At 37.9% G+C, this 11412-nt stretch overlaps 1 long non-coding RNA gene across 1 annotated transcript; it reads right to left on the reverse strand.

The window, feature by feature from the left end:
• Positions 1–484: 484 nt before the first annotated feature.
• Positions 485–9582, reverse strand: LOC144309943 (uncharacterized). The gene is made up of 2 exons (XR_013375778.1): positions 9338–9582; positions 485–853 (listed from the first exon to the last, which is right to left on the reverse strand). It is a non-coding gene; the product is annotated as an uncharacterized LOC144309943 (long non-coding RNA).
• Between the last annotated feature and the right edge of the window lie 1830 nt (positions 9583–11412).

The following is an 11412-nucleotide window of genomic DNA, read 5'->3' on the forward strand; positions in this document are numbered from 1 at the left end:
CAAGAGGACTGGAGCCACATGAAAGAAGAGCTGCAAACTTGAAGTGTCTAATGGATGTCGTTACTTCATTTTCGCAAGGGGAATATTGGAGATGTTACCCAAAATGTTTCATCCATGAAAGCTACGTTTCCAGCCAAAGTCTCAGAAAATGACTTCCTAACTATGCATGAATAACTCCCTGTGTGTTGCAAGGAGCATTAATTGTTTATAAAAGCACTCCATTTACATTCCAGTTGGGCTACTAGTTTTGAAAACTGGATGGACTTACCAATTCTTAGCTAACCCTTAATTCTGGCCCAAAGTTGACATTGATATTCATCCTCTAAGTTCTTCAGTAGCACAAGAACTCTTTTTCCCGAGATCAATGATATAGCTGCCACACTGCAGTTCTAGAAGGTTGACTTGTCAAATGAATGTGTAGCTGCATAGTGTTAGGTTGTGAAGTATTAATAGGTCTATCTTCAATAAAAAGAAATGGAAAAATATGCATTTGTAATGATCTAGAAACTGGCTGGAGAGTCTGGCTCCATCCATGTATTTTCTTTTTCTTTTTTTTTTTCCATCTATGTATTTTCAAGCTCTTCAGTATCTCTGAGAAACCATCAAAAAGTATTTTTCCTTTGATATATGAACTGTAGTGTATCTTTGAATTGGCTCACATTTTTGCCATGCTTTTCAAATTCCTCAAATTACCATCTCCAGAAATGGCACTAGAGACTAGGAGACCTTGCTGTTAAACCTGTCTGACTGCATTAACAGCAGAAATGACACAATAAAAGAGATGACGTTCACAAACTTCTTGGATCTTTCCGAGGAGTAGCAAATGACAGCTTCTCTACTCACAGTTCATCTGCTGTATTTATTAATAGAAAAGAAACATATTTTAGACACAAGATGAACAGGATTACTAGTCCTTCTACTTTTCAAATACATTTCAACGTTAATACATTTAAAATGTTAAAACTGTACTTGGCATGTCAGTGTTCTATGTTCACACATTTCTACATTTAAAGGTTCTGCGATTTTCTGCTTTTCATTTCAGAAACAGTCATTTAAAGTCTAAAGTGGAGTAGGGATGGGCTTTGAAATGAAGATTGGGAAGATTTTTGCTGATGGTATTGAAGGGCATGAGAATTTTAAGAAGGAACTAGGCATAAAAGGAAGATAAAATCCTTCTGGTGCCTTGGCTGTGGCTAGAGGTTCAAGAGCACTAGTCTAAAGGTCTTCTGATGTCCCATTTCGATGAAATCCCACCACCACCACGACCACCCCTCCACCTCTGCCATTTAAATCTTGCCAGAGGTATCCACTCTAAATTTCATCCAGAAATCTACATCCCAACACATTTATTAAATTCCAAAAACATACAGATCCTAATCCACTATTATCACCTAAATTTAGAATACAAGAGATTTATAGGGAAAAAATGGGAAAAATTGCTGCATGGTAATAAGTTGATCTGTTTGAAGGGAAAACAAAAACATTTTATAGATCAAAAAACCATCTTTTTGTATCATAATTTTTTGAAGCACAAGATATGTCCTGGGACCATAGGAAAACAGCCGACTCACCAGGCATGCAGCCTTGGGCAAGCTATGCACACTGCGTCTAAGTGTCTTTCCCTACAGAATGGGGACAGCAGTAACCCTACTTCCCTGGGTGGCTGTGAGGGTTAAATGAGGTAGTGAGTACTGAACTCTTGGAACAATTCCTGGTCCATAGTAAAGGCTATGGCATCATGATTCCTGAAGTGAAGAAGCAATGCTGTCACCCTTCACCAGCCACAGGAGCTGCTCCAAGTTCCACGGAGGTGCTAGCCCTATATGTGCTTTCTGCTATCACACCCTAGCCTCTAACCTGTCTTCTTGAATGCTGTAGAGAGGAGAATAATACACACAGGGAACCTCTCCAAAGGGCAGGCTCCTGGATCCCGTCTCTGAGACTGTGACTCCATAGGTCATAGAGATGCCAGAAATGTGCCTTTGAATGAGTTCCCCAGGTGCTCTAATATATGGCTGCCTGGGGAGAAAAACTGCTGCAGAGCATCACAATATGTGCTGCCGAAGTGAGCACTGCTGCAGAGCATTAGAAGTGGTTGTGTTTGGTGCAGGAATTTCTGGGTTTCACTCAAGTGTAGCAGCAAATGTACAATTTCTTCAGTTTTTCTCAAAAATCATTATGGATTCTTAATGTTCCAACAAAGATCAAATAACAGGGCTGTATTTAACAAACTAAGTTCTTGATTCTATCTTCATGTGAATAGAAGATATAACACTATTGTTGGAAAATATTTTTCAGAAATGGGTGCTCCAGCTTCAGAGATAGTTTTCATTGCCTATTTTTACTGAAATATGAATATAATGCCACTAAAAATGCCTTTTTTGGGGGAGAGATAAAACATTTCACTTTACTTGCATTGTTTTTCCCCAGTTATTACAATTTTTAATATACTATGACATATAATTCAGGGATAGTCATTACAAATACAAACTAGAGAAAAAAGAAACCCAAGATTTTTGCTGTAATATATTACAGAATACTTCAGAATAATCAAATCATCCTCTTTCTTCTAATTGGAACAGTGATGGTAACAATATACTGTTATAAGATCTGTGTTTTCTGTTTTGAAAATAAACATGTTGGCCCAACTGTATATTGCTGTGGTGGTGGGACCTTTTATTTTTGTAACCCTTGTATTTTTTTATCTTTCCTTTGGGAAAATAGGGTGACAGATAGTAATCCACATGGGATGATTAAAAACTAATTATTCAACGTAACATAGATTTTTTTCTTTCTAGGGTAGGATAATATGCTTTTAAAAACTAAAGTAAACTTAGTTTCTGCTGCTCTTAGTAGAATGTTTTATTCACGGCTGCCTCAAAAAGAACAGAGCATTGTTTTATTATACATCAACATAGTGATGAGGTTTTACAAACAGTTTTTGGTCGTTTTTAATGTTATTTTTATAACAGCCCTGAGACATAACTAGAGCTATATGATCTCTAAAGAGGAACAAGGTTAAGGGTACAGAGGGCGCCTGGGTGACTGAGTTGGTTAAGCATCTGCTTTCAGCCCAGATCCTGATCCCAGGGTCCTGGGATCGAGTTCTGTATTAGGCTCCCTGCTCTGTGGGAAGCCTGCTTCTCTCTCTCCTTCTGCCTGCCACTCCCCTTGCTTGTGCTCTCTGTCCAATAAATAAATAAAATCTTAAAAGAAAAAAGGATATAAGGTACAGAACCACTATGCAAAAAGCGGGCTACCACCAAGGCCAAAATCACTGAAATTGAATGCAGTGGAAATGATGTTGAATGTAGCTGTGAAGTAGGATTGAGAGAGTCCTGTCCAGGCCTGTGGGTGGCTTTGCTCTTGAACAAAGGCAAAATGTCAGAGCATCTTCTTGGACCAAAGGACCAAGAACCAAAGTGCAAATGGTGGTCACCTCAAAGCCACCTAATGGTTGATGGGCAGGCTGAGAACAGAGAATGGCCCAGGTGTCTGTGGAAGGGTGAGCTGAGAATGTTCCTTTCCAGAGCATGTAGACCCATCCTGTGCTGAGACCCAACTGCCAATGGCCTACCAAAATTATATATAGTGAATAAAAAGGGTCACTAAAATAATAAAGTTCCATACCACAGCCTTAAGAAATGTAATATTCAGGAAAGGTACTTCTGTGAGCTTCACAAGATATTAAAAATATAGAACTTAATCATGGAAACAAAGAAATGATAAAGAGAAAGCAAGCACCCATATACATCAAAAAACAAAACAAAACACAACACCAGATCTCAATGACCACCAGGGAAGAAGGAGAACAAATATAATATACAGAAAAATTCTTGCAAAGCCATTTCATGAAAATTTAAGTACAAAAGAATGGCACATTTTCATGATTTAAATATATTTAAATGCAAACAGCTGCCATACATATTGTCTTATAAATGTTATGTGCTGTGGTTTGTAAATAAGGCACCTTAAAAATAAAAAGAAAATATTTATTTTATCATTAAATATTATTTAGAGAAAAGAACAATGAAACTAAAACTTTCTCAAGGCTAAAAGTAGTCCTCTGCCATTCCTTATATTTTCTACCTTTTACCATAATTTTGAGACTTTAGAAAGAAATGTAGCATTTTAACAATCAATAACATAAATCAATTTTAAACAAAAGAGAGAAAGGGAGGGAAAGGCAGGGGGCTGTGCAAAAAGAAAAAGAAAGCAAAAGTTACATTTCCAGAACAAACTAGATCCACTTACCCACATTTTTGTTTCTGGTGATGGAATACTCTATATACATTCTCAAAATGATTTAAAAATTAAAATTTCCAATTCTAAATTCTCTTCAGACATCCAGAATTAGATGGTGAATGAGCAACGAGAAACAGTCATTATTGCCTTGAATCAAAATGATATAAAAGAGTCTGGCTTTCCGGTGGTCATCAAGACAGTGTGGTACTGGCACAAAAACAGACACATAGATCAATGGAACAGAATAGAGAATCCAGAAGTGGACCCTCAACTTTATGGTCAACTAATATTCGATAAAGGAGGAAAGACTATCCACTGGAAGAAAGACAGTCTCTTCAATAAATGGTGCCAGGAAAATTGGACATCCACATGCAGAAGAATGAAACTAGACCACTCTCTTGCACCAGACACAAAGATAAACTCAAAATGGGTGAAAGATCTAAATGTGAGACAAGATTCCATAAAAATCCTAGAGGAGAACACAGGCAACACCCCTTTTGAAGTCGGCCACAGTAACTTCTTGCAAGATACACCCACAAAGGCAAAAGAAACAAAAGCAAAAATGAACTATTGGGACTTTATCAAGATAGGAAGCTTCTGCACAGCAAAGGATACAGTCAACAAAACTCAAAGACAACCTACAGAATGGGAGAAGATATTTGCAAATGACGTATCAGATAAAGGGCTAGTTTCCAAGATCTATAAAGAACTTATTAAACTCAACACCAAAGAAACAAACAATCCAATCATGAAATGGGCAAAAGACATGAACAGAAATCTCACAGAGGAAGACATAGACATGGCCAACACGCACATGAGAAAATGCTCCGCATCACTTGCCATCAGGGAAATACAAATCAAAACCGCAATGAGATACCACCTCACACCAGTGAGAATGGGGAAAATTAACAAGGCAGGAAACCACAAAGGTTCGAGAGGATGTGGAGAAAGGGGAACCCTCTTACACTGTTGGTGGGAATGTGAATTGGTGCAGCCACTCTGGAAAACTGTGTGGAGGTTCCTCAAAGAGTTAAAAATAGACCTGCCCTACGACCCAGCAATTGCACTGTTGGGGATTTACCCCAAAGATACAGATGCAATGAAATGCCAGGACACCTGCACCCCGATGTTTCTAGCAGCAATGTCCACAATAGCCAAACTGTGGAAGGAGCCTCGGTGTCCATCGAAAGATGAATGGATAAAGAAGATGTGGTTTATGTATACAATGGAATATTACTCAGCCATTAGAAATGACAAATACCCACCATTTGCTTCAACGTGGATGGAACTGGAGGGTATTATGCTGAGTGAAGTAAGTCAATCAGAGAAGGACAAACATTATATGTTCTCATTCATTTGGGGAATATAAATAATAGTGAAAGGGAATATAAGGGAAGGGAGAAGAAGTGTGTGGGAGATGTCAGAAAGGGAGACAGAACATAAAGACTCCTAACTCTGGGAAATGAACTAGGGGTGGTGGAAGCGGAGGAGGGCGGGGGGTGGGGGTGAATGGGTGACGGGCAATGAGGGGGGCACTTGACGGGATGAGCACTGGGTGTTATTCTGTATGTTGGCAAATTGAACACCAATAAAAAATAAATTTATTATTAAAAAAAGAGTCTGGCTTTCATACATAAGAGTAAACAAACTACATATTTTTGTCATGAAAGTACAAAATAATTGTGTTTTTGGGTGGCTGGGGTGGAGAAGGCTAATGACAGCCAGGAAAACCATACATTCCTTCTAGTATCCCCAAGCTCTTGTAGGTAAGTTAGGTAAGTGGCCTTCTCCCCTTTTTAATAGGATGTGGTAGTTCTAGTCACTTTTCCACACTCAGGCGTTGGAAGCAAGAAGAGGGATTGGTATTCAAGGGAAGACTAGTTTTTTATCAAAAACAAAGAGATGGGTAGGCCTCTGCTCCTAGAAGAGTGCCATAGCACCATTGTTCATGACATTTCCTATTGTTTTGGATGTCTATCTCCTTAGACGCACACCCAGGTAATGCCCAGCATGAATGCACCACTCTTTGTTTTGCATACAGTTTGCACATAGGTGCACAGCCAAGGGAGCTGAAGGCATCTACTGAGCATAGGAGGAGTAACAATCCTTCTCAGGCCACCCAGAAAGGGAGCTGAACACAAGACATTACAAAACACATATGAAGAAGTGAGCCACTGTTTCAGGCCTCAGGGCAGCAGTTAATTACACAGACCTCAGCATAAGATGAGAACAGGAGGTGAGAAGGTGGAGTTGGCAAGTAAGTCTTTTTAGAAAAAGTATTTCTTTTATTTTCCAAACTTGAAGTATCTGGATACATTATCTAGTTGATTTTCAGCCTGCTTTAGGAGGCTTATAAAAACCATTCTATAAAATAATTGTTTATTAGACAACATAACATATTGATTCTTACTCAGACAAGAAGGTGGCCAATAATACTCTCAAAGTGAAATTAGTAAGGAATCTGTATTTGAGTTGACTTATAAGAGTCTGTAGGAGAAGAATAAAGAAACGAAAGATGAGCAGTAATGAAGAGCCCTTGGTAAAAATACATTTAATTATTCATACAACTAATGATTGTAAAAATAAAAATTGGCAGGGCTAGGAAAAGCAGAAAGTGGGCCTAGAAATAGAAAAGAGATTATCTTATACCGAAGAAAAGAGGAAGTAATAGGAGTTGCGTGGGGCAAGTGTTGGAAGCACCTATCAAAAGGTTGCTTTAGAAATGTGAGTCAGAGTTCATGACTAATTGAAGAATTTTTCAAATGGAATTTCAAGCTAATTTTAGAAATATTTGAGGCACAGAGAGAATAACCAATTAGTTGCTCAATTCGCCCAGCTGCTTTTAATGGGATTTGTGCCTTTGTTTTGGTTTATCATGAATTGAGCACACCTGTTCTCTGCTAATAGTACAAACTGTGAAGGATAGACTCACTTAACCACACTTGATTCCCTCAAAAGTAAAGTACACTGGAAAAAGGATAGATTTAGAAGCAGAGAGCTTGGAGTCTGAATCCCAGTTCTGTTGTATATTAGCATGTGGTCTGAGACAAGTTACCTAATCTCTCTAAGCCTCATTTTTTTCATCTGTAAAATAGATACAAAAAAATACTGAACAATGAGGACTATTGTAGAAATTATAAATAAGCACTGTAAGACATAAGGCACCCAGTAATACTTAATACATAGCAGTTATAATTATTCCACAATTGGAAATACTCTGCAGTGGCAGCAACCTTTTGTGAATGTTGAAGATTTATCTTGAAGTGGAGCAGATAAGTAACAGAACAATTTGAAATAGCTTTTGTATTTGAATTATCTAAGCTAGGTCAAGGGCAGCCATGTTATGTCTACGATGCTCAAGTGTAGAGAATTCTCACAGGAGCAAGGTTGCATATTATGAAGGCTTCGGTTTTGCAATGTCTTGGAGACTATCACTTCAGTTGCTTGGTAGCCATAATACTCAACACTTGAGGATGGAATCTTTGGTGAGAGTGAGAATGAGCATACCAAGACAAATTACAGGATTATGTCAGCAACTGGTCTTTTGCTGCTCATTTTGGGGTTGACGCATGTAAGCTATTGGACCAGTGGCTTATATATGTTACCCATGTAATCATATAGGCATGTTGGAGTATTTACTCTTAAATGCTTAGAGAAAGTATTACATGTGAAGACCCTTATTCAAGGTAGACTACAGCACCTAAATTTGAGAAAACAGCTTTGGAAATTCCTAATTCTTATAAGCTACTTCCCTAATATTTATTATTAAGGATTTCCTATGAAGATATAACTAACTAGTATATCTGTCCTTTTCACAAGGAATAAACTAATGACTTACATCATATTTAAAAGGCCTTAACTGTATCACTGCTTCATCTTAACTATACTTGAATCCTTAAATTCTTGATTGACTGGAGCAAGAATATATAGATTATTTCAAATACTCTTGATATTTTACAAAGAGACTGATGATTATTAAAAAGTTCTTCCCACTAATGACCAAATGAACAAAATACTTATTTTTCTTGAAATTTTTTTGCCATCTCTGAATGGTTGACACTTTGATAGAGAATGTACAACTACACTACAGTGAATCTGAAGTTATCCAAGTGAAAACCAAATTATCTTCTTGTACCAAATGTAAAATTATACTTTGTACATATTATTTTATCACCCTAAATCCCCCCTGCCTTTTGGGGGCATAAGTAAGGGCCAGGTTAAGTGAACACAATTCAGGTGATGATAATGTTAACTGAGCATCTTGCAAGTTGTAAGTGTGCAATTTATTTCATTTCCCTTTTGTGTGCACATATCATTTCCTTCATTTATAATATAGAAATTGAGACTCAGAAAAAATGACTGTCAAGTCCAAGGCCAAGTTGTTAGTAAACACTAGGACTAGTACTAGAAGCCACATCTTTTAAGCACAACAGAATTTGCTCTTCTCCAAGTTGTCTTTATTTACTTTTTCATGAGTCCATGGTTCATACAGCAAACATTTACTGAATGCATCTTATATGCCAGGCACTGTGGTAGGCCCTAGAAATACGAATCACCAATGAATCTCATCCCTAAGCAACTCACACTTTGATAAATGAATGACAACAGCTCCTTTTGCCAAGTGCTCTGGGAGCAAGGAGGAGGAGAGAGCAAAGGCAGGGGTAGGAGCTGGTGGTCCTGAAAGGAAAAGATATCCCTGAGCAGCAGATAGAGGCCTTGGGCAGCTGCAGCTGCAAGCAGTCTCCTCTATTCACACTAGCATGCCCAGCCAGTGTTATCATTATCTGAGTACCAAGTCCCAGAAAAGATGGGAAAAGGACAGGCCCGGGGAAAGATGAGCAGGAATTACTCAGGTGAAGAAGATGGGGGAAAAGCATTCCAAGGGAAGGGAATGGCTGCTGTATGAAAGCACGATGTCATGACATTATATGGCTCCTTTGGGAGACTCTATTTGGTGTAGCTGAAACGAATGAGGTGGGCGGCAGGGCAGTAGGGAAGTGAACCAAGAGAGATTAGCAGAGGCCAGGCACTGTGAGGTTTATGGTTTTGGGTGCATCCTGCAAGGTACAGGAAGTGAGTGAAGGGTATTTACCAGTGGTATGATCAGATGTGGATCATAGAAAGCTCCCTCTTGCCGTAGTGGAAAACCAGATTGGAGGAGCCAGGTGGGATCATGGCAGGAACCTAAGGCAGAAGTGAAGAGTCCTGGGATTAAGGACGGAACAGTGAGGATGACAAGCCAAGATTTGAGAGATAGGGGGGCAGACTTGTTGAATGTCTAGATAGGTGTAGAGATGGGAGTCAGGAGTTTGAGATGTCCCTTAAATTTCTGACTGGGATGAATGGATGGACAGTGATGATATCCTCTGAATTTAGGAAGAAAGGGAGAAAAGGAAATGTCCCTTTAGAGGAGGAGGGACATAATGAGTGATTCTGACATGCTGAGTGTATGAGGTGCTTTGAGGACTTACAAGTGTGGATGCTGGGTTGATGCCATCCTTAACATAGAACACTGTGTTTCTGGATGACTTACAGAAATTTTTTGATATTTTCTACTCAAAGCATTTATTTTAACATGGAAATTCATCAGCATATAGGAAAAGCAGCTATACAAATAAATAAGGATGAGTCTTATATGAATCTAACTACAGAATAATATTTTAGCACATAGATCTAAACATTTTCCCATTTGTTAATATTTTTCAACACGTGATTTAAAAAGTCTAAGATACCAAAGTCTTAAAAGATAAATTATTTAAAAATCTTTATTAGTCACACACCCTTAAAACATTTGCATTTGCTCTGAGAGGGAAATATACACCCAAAGGGTGAAGGAGAAAAAAATAGTTTCCTTAAGTGAAGGAATGGGAAGAACAGAAGATCTATCTGGCCACTTGCCAGAGAATATTGAAAAGCTGGACATTTCAAGACAAATCTCCACTAATCCATCTTTTACCAAAGTTCTCACTTAAAGTCCACTTTTTGACATGAAATATTTAATAGGAACTTATTTTAGCCACAAAGTGCCCTTAAAAAAATGTAATACTGGGCTCCTTACTCGGCTAAAAGAAGAAGGTATGAGAAGAAACTTGCATTTAAAAAAAGGAAAAAAGGGACTTGAGGAAAGCCTTGACCAGTTAATGAGAGTTTCTATTGAAAACTGAAAGTTAATGACAACACAAAGTTTCTTTGCTATTTAGGACAGATGTTTCTTAAAGAATGGATAAATCAATAAAGTTCATTTTCTATTGGCATCTGGAACCACAATTTTAATCTGTTGAAATGGCACAAAGACAAAGAACAAAATACAAATAAACACAAAAAGGTTTTCTGTAGAAAGGAGCACCTTTTAATTGGCTTTCACCCTCAGTTTATATTCAGCTCCCTAATGGGGAATAAACTCCCTCAGGAAGGTGACTTTTTGTTGGGTGCGTGCATGATGTTCATTTGTCTTGCATCTAAAAATTAGAACATAACAAGCTTCTAATCATCACCTGTTAATTCAAAACAAAAAGAATTCTTTTTTTTTTTTCCATTGAAAGCAGATTGTAGTAAAAAAAAAAAAGGGCAGCATTCTCCAAGGTCATATGCTGTTGGCAAAGCTCAAAAAAACCTTGTAGTCCAACTTGCTTATGTTCAGCTGTGTTTACTTAGACTTAACATGACAAAGTCTGCCTCTGATTATGCTGTGCAGTCATCTGCCCACAGATAAATAGGTATTACACAAACTTTTGGAGAGAATGACATTTGGCCTCCATAATTTTGGAATAATTTACTATGTACCTTCAACTTAAAACACCAAAATGATCCACAATATGTTTTTGGGAATGAAGCATAAATATTTCATTTTACAAAGGGAGCAGTCTCCATGACCTTTATGGATTTTAGGTGATTTACTAACAAAGTATGGTACTGGTTTGGAAGGTGTGGGGTAGCTCTGCAACAGGCAGTTTGAGGCAACATTTATTTCAGTCTTTTCAATAACCATCAAGATTTCAAGGAATTTCTGTAAACAAACTGTCACTTAAAGAAAATAACTTTCCATCATTTTTTGCAACAAGTCTCCAGAACAGAACATGCATATAAAAATAAGAGTTAACTAAATTATTTCCAGAGACTGCATCTTGGAGTAATGTTTACACTATTGGTAGAAAGCAAAAGCTCAAT

The sequence above is a fragment of the Canis aureus genome, unplaced genomic scaffold (genome assembly GCF_053574225.1).
Source record: "Canis aureus isolate CA01 unplaced genomic scaffold, VMU_Caureus_v.1.0 ptg000268l_RagTag, whole genome shotgun sequence".
Classification (NCBI taxonomy): Eukaryota; Metazoa; Chordata; class Mammalia; order Carnivora; family Canidae; genus Canis; species Canis aureus.